This window comes from Ailuropoda melanoleuca, chromosome 10, assembly GCF_002007445.2.
Source record: "Ailuropoda melanoleuca isolate Jingjing chromosome 10, ASM200744v2, whole genome shotgun sequence".
In the NCBI taxonomy this organism is placed as follows: Eukaryota; Metazoa; Chordata; class Mammalia; order Carnivora; family Ursidae; genus Ailuropoda; species Ailuropoda melanoleuca.
In genome coordinates this window covers 76,663,684-76,681,690 of record NC_048227.1, presented here as the reverse complement: position 1 = coordinate 76,681,690, position 18,007 = coordinate 76,663,684, and the positions used below count along the sequence as shown (strand labels likewise).

At 40.3% G+C, this 18,007-nt stretch overlaps 1 protein-coding gene across 5 annotated transcripts in view; it reads left to right on the top strand.

Moving 5' to 3' along the window:
• The window catches only part of ARHGAP18 (Rho GTPase activating protein 18), a 190,924-nt gene that overhangs the window by 49,207 nt on the left and 123,710 nt on the right, over positions 1 to 18,007 (top strand). The gene's annotated exons all lie outside the window — the stretch shown is intronic.

The following is an 18,007-nucleotide window of genomic DNA, read 5'->3' as shown; positions in this document are numbered from 1 at the left end:
GCTGCTGAGGACTGGCTACCCCTTTTCCAGGGACTGTGGCAGCAGAGTGGGAATGGCAGGTGCTGTGATAGCTGCGTTTACAAGAGATGTCCTGAGCAAACCACAGTCACATGATACACGCTGCTGCTGTGCTTTGAGAGAAGTTAATTCCACATAGTAAGATGAACCCCTGATACTAGTGTTTTGGGTTTTTTTTGTTTTTTTTTTTCAAAGCAAGTCCCTGCTGTGCCACCTTTCTCTCAACAGGGAGACCATCTAGCATTGTACTTGATATATGCATCCTGTTCAGCATCCTGTGATTGTCAGGAATGGGTAATAACACCATCACCACCCACGTTCTAGAAAAATGACTTAGCGGCACTCACTTTGTTAAAGCTGCTACCCTGCAGCTCCATTTAATGATCTGCATTTCCCTACAAAGTCCTTTCAAGGAGTAGGAGGCCAGAGGAGCAAACCTCTCCCCCAGCCCCTATGTAGCACGCTGCTTGTCACTCGTGCCATCCAGTAGTTGTAGAGGTCAGGGAGTGTTGGACACTGTGCCTTGAATCAGTTGATAAGGCACCATCACTTCTGCATAACCTGCCGGTGTGGGAGTGCGGTGCATCACACTGTCAGGGAAATTCATGCACTGATATACCACAGACCTAGCAGCTTGGGGCTCTAAGGAGAGCAGAGGTCCCCGTGTGCTGTGCAACCCTTCATTTTACAAGTTGGAAAATTCAGCAGGACATCATTAGGCTGTCCTATCCCGAATACTTGCAATGGTTTCTCCTTCCTCTCTTAGCCCAATACTTCTACCTGGCAAAGACACTACTTTGGTTGTCTCAATTCTAATTAGAAATGTTCAAACCCATCCAAAATATAAGCGGTAGTGGTGCAGAGCGAGGAGCAAGGGGCTTACGTACTCCCTGCCCTGCCACAAACTTGTGTATAGTCTGCGTTAGCCTCGTTTCCTTTTGACACTTTCCCCACGTCAGGGTCCTCCCTTAGTCAAGTCTTTGTTAAACTGATAGGGCTTGTATTTACCACATTTGCTGGGACTATTCGTATCAAAAATCACAGCACGACCTCAGGGAATCAAGATCAAGTAAAAGATAATTTAAAATGGGACGCCTGGGTAGCACAGTCTGTTAAGTGTCTGCCTTCAGCTCAGGTCATGATGCCGGGGTCCTAGGATCGAGTCCGGGCTCAGCGAGGGAGCCTTCTTCCCCCTCTGCCTACTGCTCCCCCTGCTTGTGCTCTCTCTCTGACAAATAAATCTTAAGAAAAAAAGAAAAAAAAGAAAAGAAAAAGAAAAAATCTAAAATCCAAAGGGATGTTTCAGGTCTAAGTGGAAGAGAGATCTGGGTGGTAGCATACAGTAACCTTCTCAGAGATGCTCTGCTCTCACCAAATGGTCGCTGCCTCTGACCCCTAGAAGCCTAAGGAAAGGTTGCCGATTACAGGACTGGTTCTAGGCCAGATACATGAGGCAAGAATGCATGAATAGTTTCTGGCCCTGGAATGATTTCAAGTAGCTAAGTTAATAACATCTCTAATGTCTAGGTTTAGTGCTGTGCTGTGGGAAATTATGGACTTTGCTCTCTTCGTGCATTTTTTTTTTTATCACATATCCTGAAGCTCAGTAAGATAAAGACTAGTTGAGACTATTGACAAATTAGTCAATTCTGGTGTGATAGTGATTCTGATTTCTTTAGGAAAGGGAAGGTGAAAGGATTCAGCGAAATGATGATTTTTTTTTTCCTTCCCATTTCACAATGCATATGGCTTCACAGGTGATATAGGGTTGTATTAACAAGGACTGATTCAATAGAAGAGCCTACTCTTACCACAGACTTCCAGCATTTATCTTAGCAGCCAAGAGACTATTCCAGCAGGGATCGAAATCTATAGCATGTCGCTAGTATACCATTCTCAGCCTTCACACTGATGCCTCCACCCCCTCTGTGGGGAAGCCAGACTCCTGAGGCTTTTACTCATGTCTTTGGCCAGTTCAGTGGCTTTAACTGGAGTACTTCAGCATTCCAGTCAGTAACTACTAGTGAGTGACTATGTCCAAAATTTGAGAGTACCATACATTGAGAGTACCTCAAGAATCTATAATTGTATAGGATCTCTGTGTGTGTGTGTGTGTGTGTGTGTGTGTGTGTGTGTGTGTGTGTGTAGGGGAGGAAGTTGTCAGGAAAATAAATAACTTCAGTTTAACAGGATGAGTGGCAGACTAGAGGGCCAGACATCTTTTTGGGAGAATGTTCTAGATGAAATTACCCTATACTGCAGTGCTGGTCCTACTTATTCAGCCTTTCTGCCGACCTTCCAAAGGAGATCTAAGTTAATACCTAGCTCTTCCCTGTGAGAAATAAAAGCTTTTGCTTTTTTAAATGCTAAGCTATGTATATGTCCTACAGTACACATTTAACTAAAATGTCTGTAAGAACAGCCTCTAATCCCTCTTAGAGTAGGATAGGGTATAGAGAGAAAAGGAAAGTAAGCAAGTAGCCAGTGCTTCCCTACAGAGCTGACTCTAATCCAAGGGGGTTTAGTTACTGGAAAACCAACTATTATCTGTGTCAGAGTCACCTTTGGAACAGTCCTTTGTTATGAACCAGGATTCATTGTTACAAGGTTCCAAGGACTACAATATAATTTTACACCAATACAAAGTCTGAGAAATATTAATAGCTTCACTTTCCCTGGGAAGGTTAAGACTAGCTCACTACAGAGAATGTGTAGGGCACTTGTGTGATTAAAATATGGATCCGTGGTATTTCTTTTGTCAAATGAAAATAAATATGAGAGCTGAAAGACGTCGTAGTGTTCAGAGTACTACAGCTCTTGTACTGGGTTCCGCTGCTAGTAATTTGTGTTCTGGGTTTCCATTAATGACGCAGCAATGCTCAAACCAACAAAATGCAAATCTGCTTGAGATTGGCACTTCTAACAGCACCCAAATATTCCTTTTGCCAGATGCCATGAGCAACATGATTTAGTAAAAAGACCATAAGATTGATATGAAGTCAGGAGACCTGGGCTCAGATGTGAACCCCTCTCTCTCTCTCTCTGATAAATTGCTTAATCTTTCTGACTAATCGTTTTCTTATTTGTCAAATACAAGCAAAGAACTGAGATATGTGAGATCATACAAATGAAATAGCACAGAGTAACATATAATTGGCATTTAATAAATGCATTTTTTTTTCCATTCGGGGGTCTAGGAATTTGGGCCCATTAGCTTTTTGCAAGTTCATTATTATCTCATTCTTTAATTTATTACCATCAACAATTACAGTGCCTGGCAGTAGTAGGTGCAGGCCAAAAGTATTTGCTGAATGAATAAACTGATGAATGGCCAAGGAACACATCCTTATAGAACAATAAATAAATAAACAATAAACAATAAACAAATAAACAATAAACAACTGACAATATTTATGCCACGAGTGATAGTCTAGGGCCAATCTGGCAACCCTCACATTAATCCAGGAAGTGGAGAATTAAGAGAATTTCACAACTATCAACAGGTATTTAGGAATATTCCTCTTGTATTAATAAATTTAAAGTTTACTGTATCAATTAATGGGGCAGATAAGTGGCTTTGGTGTTGAAAAATGAATGTTTATATCTGAAGTCTTCCGGGCTACAGTAAGTTCACTCTTTGGCATAAACCAGAGATCTGAAAGGAAGTAAGCCATGTCCTTGCCAAGTGATCCCAGGGCACATCAGATGGTTTCTAGGACTTCCCTGGGAGGCTCATGTGCACTCCTAGAGAACCAGAATCTCGTCCAGTAGGATTGGCTCAGCAAAAATGCTGAAGTGGAAGTCAGCCAAAGGACAGTCCCAGAGGCTTTCCAGGAGCCCACAACCAAGCCAGGGAATGTAATGGGTATAGGTGGGGACATGTGAAGTCTGGAAGAATCCAGACCTGGGCAGGTTCCAGTTAAACCATGCCCCATTGCAAGGACTTCTGTGTCACTCTGGAAGGCCATGAGCCTTTTTAAAGATGAAGAAAGATAAACAGATGACCAAATAAATCCAGAGTGGGGTTTTCATATTAAAGGTGGGAACTTTGCCTCTGAAGCCAGCTATTTTCAGAGATGAGAAGGTAACTACTTGCAAGTAACTTAGCCTTCGTGTTCCCCATGGAAAGACTGAGGACTTGCTTCCTCCCTGAAAGAGCTGACTACTCGCATGTTTTGTGTTCCTGCCAACCTTTGCAGTCTCGCACTCCCATACCCTGAGCACTTGATTGCTGTTTTAGGCAACATGGCTATTCTCTGATAACATGTTTAGCAGCTTGATTGTTATTTTTTGGTAATATGTCTTTGAGGGTTGAGACAGTGCTAAGCACATAGTAGTTAAATAAATGTACAAATTAAAGACTAAATAAATGACTATATCAGAATCGTTTATTAAAAATATGAAATACCCGATAGATCTTTAAAGAACCAAATTTATGACCCTTTGGTGAAATTAAAAAATTGGTTCTACTTGATTCTTCTATTTCATTGATTCTAAGATGTATATTTCTTTCATTAACATTTAAACATCTCTGAAATTGGGATGCAACTTAGAGTTGGTGGTGTTTATATTATTTCTGGTAGCATTTGTTTTAACCAGTGGTTTGCAAACTAATGGTGAGTCAAAAAGGGATAGGTTTCTTAAATATGATAAACTATAATATATATGTGTGTGGTGTGTATATGTGTGTATATATATGTATGTATCTCACCTTCATAATGCATTGGCGGCTTTACGCAAGGATAGGATAATGGGAAAAGCATGGCTTTAAATCAGAGGAATTTTATTGTGAATCCTGGCTCTGCATTTTTTTTTTTAAATCTGAGCAAAGAGCTTGCCCTGACATTAATCTTTAGGTTGCAGTGTTCTCATTTGTATGATGGGAATAAAGCATTCATTTTAAGGTTTTGCACTAAAGACATTCAATGAAGAAATTTAGTTGAATGCCTTTCTTTTTTTCTCTACCTTTTCCATCAGCCTATTTGTACCTCAGGATAGCTCTGTCAGGTAAGAATATGTAATTTCCATTTTACAGGTTTAGAAACAGAGGCTTAGTATGGTGACTAACATAATATAATTAAAAAAAAAAAAAGAAACAGAGGCTTAGCAGCATGAGTGAGTTAAGAGAAAGACCTCCCTGGAGCCTTTGATTTTCCATTATTCCCCTAGTGCTATTAGGCTTCTCACAGGTAACCACTGATGTAGGTGAGAATTTAGCTACTTTTTTGTTGATAAATTTCTGGAGGCAGCACGTCTAACAATTTTACACAATACCTTAATAACAATGTCCCACAACTACATCCTTTTTGGAAAGGAATTTACCTCTTGCCCTCATCCTGTAAACAAGGATGGGCTTCTATTTAAAGAAGAGGAAAAGGAAGAGGGAAAAGGATATTATATCACCTGGCCTAGCATTTTTGGGAGCAGATGTTTTCCTCGTCTCATTGTTCACAGAAAATTGGTTCAAGATGGTATAAACCAAATGTTGAAAAATACTGTGATCCATAAATCAATTCATACTATTCTTTTGTTTGGCTAGAACGAAATGATGCATTAAAATTAGAGATCAATCCTAAAACCTCAGGGCTTGGTTCAAAACCAAAAGCAAGTTATCATTTCCGTACTGTGATAGACCAACCAACAGTGGATATTAGACCTCCAGGCCTAATCCAGGCTGGGATCACAGAGGAGCTGTGGAAATTGCTTTTATACTTTCTCAGTTTTGCCTGAAATTTTTCAATTACGGGATCTTCTTTTCTTTGCCTGGGCATTTCTCTTTCCTGTTTGGTAATTGCATTTTTAATTAGGTTGCAAATGGATCAAATAACAAGCAAATAGTCTTATTTCGGGAATAAAATATCAAATGAAGAGGAGATGAGCGGGTGCCTGTTGTTTGAAATTGCAGTTGGATTTCTGAGGGAGCCTGGTCTGCTTGCAGACTGTGCCCAGGCTGGCTGGCTCTCTGGCTGGCGGTGGTGGGCAGTGCATTGATGCATCTTAAAAACTTGGGGTCCCTGTATGGAAAACAGGGGGTTGAGAGAGAGAAGCAAATTTAAAGAGTTGAGCCAGTGTCTAAAACTTGATCGGTGCTCAGTAAATTCACCTTTCTCATCTTTCTTCCTCCTTTCCTTTTTAATCCTTTATCCTGATTAAAAATATTTATTGTCTGAAACAGTTTTGAAGCTTACAGGTTCTAATGGACTCCCAGGGCGGGAGTTGAGTGTCCCTGAGAAATGCACTCATCAAGGACGCAGGCACAGGAAGAAACTCTTGTGGCTACTAGGCTACTAGTTGTCTTGGGGAGGGCTGACTAGGGACCCAAACTAAGTATGGAAACAAAGTTTCCGTCATTTTTTTCTTAACCTATCTGCTATCTCCAGGTGCTTCATGGCCAAATATTGCTTGAGGCTTTCCCATTGTGGGAACACATCAGAGACTGTCCTTGAGTTGTTTTGTTTTAGGTTTTATTTATTTATTTTAAGAGAGAGCACACACATGTGCAAACCCGTGCACAGGCACAAGTGTGGGGAGGGAGAGGGACAAGCCAACTCTGCACTGAGCTCGGAGCCTGGTGCTGGGCTATCTCATGACCCTGAGATCATGACCTGGCCAAACCAAGAGTGGGAGGCTCAACCCACAGAGCCAACCAGGGGCTCCTAGTTGTTTTTAACCATTTGTTAGACCTCGTCATTCACCTTCATTCACCTGGGTTAGAGATGGCGGGGTCACTTTGGACTCCTCCCTTCTCTGTTCCCACCTCCGCACATCTACCAGGTTCTTAAAGATTCCATTGTCCAATGGCTGTGTGTGTTGCCCCTGCTGCGTGCAGCATGGGCTGCGAGTGTAGAAGGACACACAGGGCTGCCACTGCTGTAATTCTATAGGAATATTACAGCACCTCCTCACTGATAAGTTCTGAGCACAGAGCTCTTTTCATCTTTTCCCAGCCTTCCATGCTATTTACAGCCACTGGAGTGTTCTTTCTCCTAGTAGAGCTGATTATGTTACTATCTTGCTCAGTAGCCTGATTATTCCTTGCTGTTTGTGGAATATAGACTAAATACTTGCAAGGCACTAGAAGTCCTTAAACATCTGGCACGGATTTCTATTTTTTTTTAGGTTAGTTCTCCCTCTCCTGTCTCCCCTTCCCTGATTTGCATTCCTCATAGCACTTGGGCTGTGCACGCGCCTTGACTTGGTGGAAACAGTCCGCTGGAATCTGCTTTAGCTGCGTTTGTTCTCCCTTCCCATGGAAAGACCTGCTCTACCCGCCCTGATTCCAGACCTAATGGGTGGTTATTACTTGATGTCTACTTACTGGCAATTTCTCTAATTGGAAAATAATAAATGTTTAATAGAGAAAGCTTGGGGGGGGAATCACACATACACATTACTTTAGTCGCTCCCTCTTCCTCTAAATCTTAATAGATCTTGGAATTCTATACCTCCTTTTAGGTGTTCTAGCTGTTCCCTTAGCGTGTGTGTGTGTGTGTGTGTTTACTTTTGGATTTATTATGTAATGCTTCCTATTATGAATACATACATATTTATCCCTCCTAACTAAAAATAACCTTCTGGGGTTGGGTTGTTTCTGACTCACCTCTACGTCCCTCAGGTTATCTGTTTGAAGCGAGCCAGTGGCCATGCAATATAAGTCCACCTGTGACTTCAGTGGTGAAACCATAGGCTTTTGGGGAATTTTGCTATTTTAGAGGCAGGCCTACTAGTGTCCATGGTATGTGCCCTTGGGACATTCGAGGAATCTCCAGAGGGCTCCTTTTGTGCCTGTGGATCACATCAACATGGCAGAATGTTTGCTCTGGACTGAAATCTTTGCAAGTATTTTTGTTGTGTTTGATGGCAACTCTATCAAGCTTCTTTCTGTTTCCCTCCAGTATGTGAAAGCTCTGGCTGCAGGCAATACCACGAAGGTGGCCCCTCTTGAAAGAAATCAGTTCCTAGAGGGCTCTGCCCATTTCACTTTGTTTTTTCTAAGTGATTTATTCATTCGTTCACCACAGCTTTATTTTGATGGTCTTTGCAGGACAGACAAGTATTTCTTTTCACAGGGCCAGACTCACAGTAAGGAATATGCTGATGTTGGTCTCATTTTCATGACCGAAAATGTGGATCTACTGCCTTGATTCGAATCCTTGATAATTTATAGTGATATAAATTTCCAGAACATGCGAGTGACTTAAAAACTCGGAAAGTTATATTCACCTTCTGGAAACATTTTTAAAAACTAATTTCGTTTAAGAGGAAGAGGCAATGTGATAGACTCTGTGTGTGTGTGTGTGTGTGTGTGTGTGTGTGTGTGTGTAAACTCTGAAAGAATAATCTAACTTTGTCACACTGAGGCACTTCTCTTCCTGCTTTTCTCCTCTCTCATGCCAATTTGCGATAAAAGCTGCTCCTTGCAAATATTTCCAGTCTGCAGAGTTTGTGGTTATTTGATGTGGAAGAACGATGACTGAAAGAACTTTTATTATGTGCATTGTTACTATTGTTACTTATCCTTACCTGTAGGAATGTGACATCTAATATTAAACATATAAATTTATTATTGGGGAAGGAAAATCTGTATCTTACATATTTTTAAAGAAAAATTAAAAAACAAAATCCAGTTAGCGGGAAGACAGGTTGATGGAAAAGAATCTATTTTCTACCCTAAGTAGTGGAATTCAAATGTTTTCACTAAAATTGAATAGTAGAGAATCTTATGGGGTTTTTTGGGCGGTGGGTGGGTAGGATAGAAATTTTGGAGGTATTATTTAGGAGTGATTCATAAGAGCTAGAGATCAGTTCTTACAAAACACACTTTGAGCCAGTGACTGTGTGTTGAGGCTGTCTCTGAACTTGAGCAATTGGAACTGCAAGGAAATATCCTGGTGCCAGGATGTGGTGTTTTCCGCAAATCCTTGAGACCGGGCTCTGTTACCATCTGCCTGACCAGCTTTTGTGTAACCTTTCTTTCCTTAGAGCAGCTGCTTCTATTAAAGAAGTCATTTGGATGAGATACAGATAACCTTTAGACAACATCAACCCTATACTTTGGGGTTTTAAAATTTCAGGAGACCACAGTTCTCATGAGTATCGCTATGTCCTTTGAGATTTGTAACAAACCAGCTAGCCAAATTATTAAATAGAATGAAGATGAACGAACTCCCAGAAACTCTCAGAAAATATTTCAGGAACACAAACAGTTTGGAGCTAGGATCTAATGTGAGAAGATCTTTCTCAGTTAGAGCGAGGTACGGGGCATTGCGTGAGCATTGTTCTACGTTTTTTTTGTCGACGCAAACATTTTGTTCCTTGGAAATATTAAACAGACTCTAGCTCAAAAAAATCAGTGTAAACAGTTATATTCAAAATTTTGGATATAATTTACTTCTTTCACTAGAAATTTATTCTTTCACAGAGAAAGTTCCGATGAAATAAGTAAATTGTAACCGATGAAGCAACTATATTATACCCAATGAAGTATATTATACAATAATTTTGCAGAGACTGAATATTTTCACGATACTAGATTGCCATTTATTGTAAAAACAAGTCAAGTTAATAGAGTTTTGGGAAATAAAAGTGTTGCCACCATGTGAAATAGTCTAGTTGACTGCAAAAATGTTGAAGTCTGTGCCTTAGAATTGAGGGAATATGGTATAATTTTTTTTTAAAAACCAGGAACCGTGACTCACTTATTTGAAAAAAATATTAATATTTCCAAGGAACAAAATGGTCAAACAAGAAACAAAGTAAGTTCTTCCCAACATAATTTTAATGAAAGGCTGTTCTTCTACAAAGTAATATGCATATTTTCTTTTTAAACTTATATATATATATATATATACACACACACACATATACACACTTATATATATTTAAGTTATATGTACAGTTTATTTTATATAATTTATTTTTATTTCATTTTGAAATTCCCAAAAACGCTAATTCCCAGAGGTATGTAGTAGTAGCAGCAGAGAAAGTCAGAATTCATATAACTTGTTAGACACCAGCCTATGTTAAGGCAGGCCTAGCTAGACTCTTCTAAGGCCCTGAGTTGAAGTCATGTTAGGAAGTCAAGGACTGTTACTCTCCCATTCATCTGAGTAGAGGCAAAAGTGAAAAAGGGTTCTGCTGAGATTTTTGCATGTAGCAACACTGAGAAGTAGGAGACCCTCTCTACGCCAGCGTTCATTTATGGCATTCAAAAGTTTGTCCAGTATTTCAATTTCTGATCTCTGCTAGCGTGACGGCTGTTTGTCTAAAACAACTCTGCTTATTTTGCACCATTAAAAATGAGAAGATTTACTCATTCAGCTGGCCAGCTACAATTATCATTAAATGAGCCAAACTCCCTGATTAAATGCCTCTTTGAAATTATTTTGAGGGTGAGTCTTTTCTCTTAAAAACTAAAACTTCTCCAGAAAATAGAATTAGACATATGTCAACGTCCTCTGGAAAACTAGGGACGCTCTGTGTAATCAAAAGCATACTGATGTGTTTCTATTATTGCTTCACACCCCTCCCTAAAAAGATCGTGCTTAAGGCCCAAACTCTGACCACAACGAGAACCTGCATGCTTCTGGGGTAGTTGCTTTGGCCATCAGGTGCTCACTAGCAGTCAACATGTAAAGCTAATTCTATCATGACCTTTGAATCTAATTTCTTCACCAGAAAAGCAAAACCCAGGGGTGTTGCTGAACATTTTAGGTACTCCATCTGTAAGTAGGGTACCAGGTTTTTTGTTTGCTTTTTCCCCCCAGTGAAATGATGCTTCATCATTCTTGAAGTCCTTTCTAGCCTTAGCAATTTCCCAAGGGGCTCACAAAATAGAAATTCTTCTTTGACGATATATCTCTGTGCAGTTTTATCAAGTATTTTGGTCGAGGAGGAAAATAGAGTTGTTCCTGGAGTGGTTACAGTAAAACATTAGGAGACCCGCCTTCATTATGGAGTGGATCACTGCCATTTTTTTCCCCCAGTAGAACCATGGGTTCTATTTCCTACATTTCTCCCCAAGCCACACATCAGCTGAGCTCTTTCCTTAGATAGTCAGCTTCATCAAGTCTTCCACAGTCACACTGGCTTCTTTTACTTTATGAGAAAAATAAGTGTTCTACATAATCTATTTCAGGAAGGCTTTTGAGGATGTCTGGGTGGCTCAGTCATTAAGCGTCTGCCTTTGGCTCAGGTCATGATTCAGGGGTCCTGGGATAGAGCCCTGCGTCCGGCTCCCTGCTCAGTGGAGAGCCTGCTTCTCCCTCTCCCACTTCCCTTGCTTGTGTTCCCTCTCTCACTGTCTCTCTGTCAAATAAATAACTAAAATCTTTAAAAGAAAAAAAAAAAGGAAGGCTTTTGTATTAAGGCAAGTCTGGGTATTGATACAATCCTAGATGTTTCAAACTGAGTCTTCGTTTATAATCAAAATGCTACCTTTCCAGAGCGTACGTCCCTCCAGAGATTACACGTCAGTCTTCCTGACTTCATACTTTCAGTTGGAGGTGTATGCAGCATGGGTCTTACTGTATTCAGCAATGAAGAGGAAAAACCAAAGGAGAAGCTAGGTTCATTGCACCTTCTTTTCTTGGCTAATTTCCAAGTTGGGCTAGTTTTGATAAGAGGTGGATTTATTATGAAGCGAAATGGAGTTAAACTCTTAGAGTCCTGTTCCTGCAAGTCCCCCTCCACAACCCTGTATCTAACAAATTCTGTAAGCTTCAGGTCTATAAACCTAAATATGTCTTTGCCTAATATTAGGGGAAAAAAAAGATGTTTGTAATCATAATGACCTGAGTACTTTTCTTTAATTTCTATCAGTAATAAACAATTTTAGGTAAGATGGTATAGAGGATCTCCTACAGTAATATGCATACTGAAGTCATGCTCCCCCAGTAATTTGACTTAAAAAAGAAGTTTCAGAGTGCCAGAAAAGAAACTACTGTTTGTGCCTGTTTGAATGTAAATTTCCATAGCATTGCATTTACATCACTATTCTATTTGGTTAAACGTTTTAGATTTGCTGTAGCTTATTTTACCTCATTAATTATTCATGCATGCAGGTTTTTTCATAAACAAAAGAGAGTCAGTTCCAGGACAGCTGTAACCTTTTCAGTGTTTAAGAGCTCAGGCTCAATGGTTAAATACACCCTGGTGTACATGTCCTTGTTCTGCTGCCCACTAGCTGGGAGACCGCACATGCCTTCTCTCTAAAATGGGCATAATTATAATCTATCAGTTTTTGAGACGATTAGATTAAGTGAGACTGTGTATGCCATGTCCAGCAAAGGATAAGCACTCAAACATTAGCTATTATTTTTTTAAAAGATTTTATTTATTTATGTGACAGAGAGACAGCCAGTGAGAGAGGGAACACAGCAGGGGAGTGGGAGAGGAAGAAGCAGGCTCCCAGAGGAGGAACCCGACGTGGCACTCGATCCAAGGACTCTGGGATCACTCCCTGAGCTGAAGGCAGACACTTAACAACTGTGCTACCCAGGTGCCCCAAACATTAGCTATTATTATTTATTGGTCATAAACTCTTTAACTGTGAGGGAGATCTGCTCTAGATGTTTGCCAAGAAGCCTAAATTAGCCTCTGGCAATAGCAGTTATAATTATCCCAGGCATGGCTAGTATTTTCTCCCTGGAGGAGCAGTTAAGAAAATAACTTTGAGAATGGAGAAAGTTTTAGAGCTGTCCGGAGAGAGGCATAAGGTTTCCCCCACCCCCTTATCGTTCCAGAGGCAGAATTAGTAAAAATGAATGCAATTTCCAAGGAAGTGGGTGTAGATTCTGTGTATGCAATAATTTTCAGGAACAATTCCCCAGTACAGAATTGGTGTGCTTGCAAGTTCACAAGAACTATTCCTTCAAAGTCTTTTTTTTTTTTTTTTTAAAGATTTTATTTATGACAGAGAGACAGCCAGCGAAAGAGGGAACACAAGCAGGGGGGAGTGGGAGAGGGAGAAGCAGGCTCCCAGCAGAGGAGCCCGATGTGGGGCTCGATCCCAGGTTCCGGGACCACACCCCGGGGCGAAGGCAGGCGCTTAAGGACTGAGCCACCTAGGCACCCCTCCTTCAAAGTCTGGATAAAGGTCAGGCAGGGGAGATTGGAACACTCTCTTAATTAGTCCGTGCTACTGTGTAAATCTAGTTTTTATCACTTATATAAAACTTTAACTTCACGGTTGATTAATGTATTCAAGTTCTTATTATATTATTGTAAATTGAGTTTTACTTTGCCAATTGAAAGGTCAGTTTTCACACGGCCTTGTATCTGTTTATAGCTTTCGGTAATCTGACAGGGTATGAGTACCCATTCTCCTTAGTTAATTCCATTAAAAGCAATAGAAACGGATCGAGAAAAATTTGATAAATATGTTGATTCTAATTCAGTTTTAATTCCATGCTACTAAAAAGGCTCCTAAATCAAAATATGAAAACCAGTTAGTAAATTTACTCCTTGACATTACAAGCACTGAATATAATAATTTTGTCATTATTTTTTAACACGATTGTCAAATTCTCAGAGGCTTCAGTACTCTCTCCACACTATTTTTAACAACCTATTTGGGTACAAAAATCACAGCTTCCTTTTTCCTCCCTATGTCATCTAGTATGTCCCATTTAAAGAGAATGAATGAAATGAGTGTTTAAATTGTCTTGATGTTTGTTATTAATTACTTGGTAAGATGTTTCATAACAGGAAAGTGTTTGGCATGCAATCAATAGCCTGGAATATTAACATCTTCAAGGACATTAGGTTCTCAGTGTTTGTTTAAAGTGATTACGGAAGGGAGTAAAATAGTATTTTTTTTTTTTTTCATAAAATAAGCTTCTAGCAGGAAGGGTGTTGGGATCTAAGGGAGGACTCTAGTTAAAACTTGGTAGGGTTTAAGGTGTGAAATAAGAACAACATTTTCAAGGGAGCATATTGGTAGTGAGATTTGCTTCTGTGATGGTCAGAAGAAAATTCTGAAAATCATTTTTTATCTACTTGAGCCTGTATTTGAGGCTGTGTGCCCCAGGGCACAGTGTGTGTGCACAGTCCTACTACTATCTGTCTCTGACAAGCAACATCCTCAGACCAGTAACGACAGGGCTTACGGGGTTGAAGAAAAGAGCCAAGAGCATTTCCCTATACCTGGCAGTTCAATTAATAGGATTCAATCCTATGTACTAAACTATGTAAATCGACTTGTGCCACATTTTCTGCTTCACAAAAATTTTAAAAAGCCATGGGCCATGGTTATTATGAACCCAAATATTATTCTGAGCTTATAAAATATATGTTAATGTGCATAGGTTAATATGTTAATGGTGTGTAATTAAACAAGTGAAGAGAGTGTAATTAGGCAAAGATATAACTTAAGCATCATTTTGGTTAAAAGTGGTCGAAGATTCTATCATGAATTGTTTCGTGAGAGATGGCAGTGCTCATGCTGTTACTGGGTATGTGTGACACTGACAGCTTGATGATATAGCAAAGAAGAAGGAAAAAATAGAAAAATGAAGGAAGAAGATAAAAGGGAGAACCAGGGAATTAAGGGCAAAGAAGGAGTGGGATGGCAAGGGAAACAGAGAAGAAAAGCATTTCCAAAAGATGGAATATGTGGCCTACCACCAATAACTGTAGAAGGTGGTGATTCTTCTATTTTTGCATTTGAGAGCAGATACTTAAAAAAAGAAGGGTGACTGTGAGGGGCATTATTAATTTTTATATATTATATTTTACATTCTATTTTATATACATAAGGGCCTTACGTTTTTAAAACTCATATATGCCAGTTGACTTTGTTTTCACCTCTCTTCCTGTAGTTTTCATTTTGCCTGAACTTTTTTTTTTTTTTTAAAGATTTTATTTATTTATTCGACAGAGATAGAGACAAGCCAGCGAGAGAGGGAACACAAGCAGGGGGAGTGGGAGAGGAAGAAGCAGGCTCACAGAGGAGGAGCCTGATGTGGCTCGATCCCGTAATGCCGGGATCACGCCCTGAGCCGAAGGCAGACGCCCAACCGCTGTGCCACCCAGGCGCCCCATCATTTTGCCTGAACTCTTGAATATTTCATCATGGGTTCGCACTCTTTAGTATTACCAATCACCTGTTTAATATTACCATTTTTTTTAGCTAGGCTCCACACTCAGCATGGAGCCCAACATGGGGTTTGAACTCATGACCCTGAGATCAAGACCTGAGCTGAGATCGAGAGTTGGATGCTTAACTAACTGAGCCACCCAAGTGCCCCAGTATTATCAATTTTGACTAAAAATTTAGTAATTTTTCTTTTTTCTTTTTTTTTAAATATTAGGGAGAATGAGAGCAAGTGAGCATCGGGGGAGGGCAGAGGGAGAGGGAGAGAGAGAGAGAATTCCAAACAGACTCCCCAGTAAGCGTGGAGCCCCATGTGGGGCTTGATCCCACAACCCTGAGACCATGATCTGAGCTGAAACCAAGAGTCAGACACTCAACCGACTGAGCCACCCAGGCACCCCAGGAATCTTAAGGACACATGAAATTCAGTTTTTTATTTAGTCTACATTCATTAAAGGCCCACTATGTGGAAGGATTCAGTTAGGTGTGGAAGGAAGAGGAAGGAATGACAGTGGGACCGGAGAGAATGGTGTCTGGCAGATGAGATGGGAAGGCGTGCGTGTGAATAAGGTAGCAGGAATGTTCAGTGGTCCACTCAAAAATTTGGAACTGGATCTGTAGGCCATGGGAAGCCAGTGAAAGTTTTTAAGCAAGAAGAAAGAGACACCATCAGGGCTGTGCTTGGATGTGATAATACAGTTGAGCCCTGAACAACTTGGGGGGTAGGTGGCAGTGAGGGGCACTGATCCCATACCCTCACCTTTGCAGTCAGAAACTCGTGTATAACTTTGACTCCTCTAAAACTTTACTACTACCAGCCTACTGTTGACTGGAAGCCTTACTAATAACATAGTCGATTAAAACATATTTTATGTTCTATGTATTATATACTATATTCTTACAATACAGTAAGCCAGGGAAAATAAAATTAAGAAAATCATAAGGAAGGGGCACCTGGGTGGCTCAGTTGGTTAAGCATCTGACTCTTGGTTTCAGCTCAGGTCATGATCTCAGGGTCAAGAGATTGAGCCCTGCATTGGGCTCTACGCTGTGTGAAGTCTGCTTAAGATTGTCCATTTCCTTCTCCTTCTGTCCCCCACCCATGCTTTTGCTCACTCTCACTCTTGCTCTCTCTCTCTCTCAAAAAAAAAATTAAATCATAAGAGCCACCTACACTTGAATAAAAAAGACTAAAAAAATCATAAGAGAAAATACATTTACTGTACTGTATTGAAAAAAATCCACTTACAGGTAGGCCTTTGCAGTTCAAATCCATGTTGTTCAAGGGCCAACTGTAATGTGCAAGATAATTTAGAAGAGAAGGCAAAGAAGGAGCTAAAAAGACTGTTGTAATATTGGAACTAAGACTTAACTATAAGGGAAGGGACTCAGGCAATGGAGATAGAAAGAGGACAGCAGGTAGAGCCTGTGGAGATGGAAATACAAAGGTTGGGGAAGGGGGCGCCTGGGTGGCTCAGTTGTTAATCATCTGCCTTCAGCTCAGGGCATGATCCAGGCCTTCTGGGATCCAGCCCCCGTAGCAGGCTCCTCTGCTGGGAGACTGCTTCTTCCTCTCCCACTCCCCCTGCTTGTGTTCCCTCTCTTCGCTGGCTGTCCCTCTCTCTCTATCTCTGTCAAATAAATAAATAAAATCTTTAAAAAAAAAAAAAAAAGAAAAATTGAGGAGGAGGAGGGATGAAGATATACTTTCTCTCTCTCTCTTTTTTTTTTTGGTAAGACTTCTGTAAGTGAGAGTTCACTGTAGACAAGGAAGAGAGGGTTTAAAATTTTTTAAAAATATTTTAAGAGTGGGGTGCCTGGGTGGCTCAGTTGGTTAAGCGACTGCCTTTGGGTCAGGTCATGATCCTGGAGTCCCTGGATGAGTCCCTCATTAGGCTCCCTGCTCAGCAGGGAGTCTGCTTCTCCCTCTGCCCCTCCTGCCTCTCATGCTCTCTCTCTCTCTCTCTCAAATAAATAAAAATCTTAAAAAAAATAAGTGTGTAAGCATGAATAAAGTACTTATTTCTCATGATGATTTTAAATAATGAAAAAAGTGTAAACAATGTTTATGGAATGATGAAGTTGAGAACTTGCTTATGAGGAATTTTAGATACATTGACTAATTATCAAGATCAACAAGAAACCAATTCAGACTACTGGGTATGTAGAAGGGTGGAGACATTTTTTTTTTGAGGGGGAGAAAGAACAGAAACATCTCTTGTATGTTTCATAACTTTTGAGCTAGTTTCCTAATCTACAAGATAAAGAACAGCACCCTGGTTAAAAAGAAGGGAATTTAGAGTTCTGTTCAAATGCAGCTTCTGGCACAGAACAAATGTGCGCTTGTAGCCAAGAGAACTTACTTAGCCTGACCCCTCAGCTTTACTTTTCTTAGGTGATATGATGCCTGTCTTGTAAGGGTGTCTGTGTGTGTGTGTGTGTGTGTGTGTGTGTGTGAGAGAGAGAGAGAGAGAGAGAGAGAGAGAAATAATTGAAATGAATTGAAGGGATAATACACATGAATCACGTGTCAGAGGGCCTGGGCATATGGTAGGTGCTCAACAAATGGTAAGCACTTCTGGTATTCTCAGCAATAACATTTAACAGAGGATCAGTAGATGTGTCTTTCTAGTGCTGAAGGGTGTATTGACAAAAGCAAGAGGTAGATTTGGCATTGCCTTTTACGTGAAAGAAGATGACGTTCCAGGATACCCATTCTATGAGGACATTTTAAACCAGACACAGAGGTAAAGCTTTCCTTGTTTCCTGTATTGCACACTTTTGCTTAGGTTCATTGGTTTTTGCTTTGGTTAATTTTAACACTGAAACGTGAAGGGGTTAAGAAACGCCCTTACTCATGTTACATGAAGTAGCAGAAATTATCAGATGGAAACA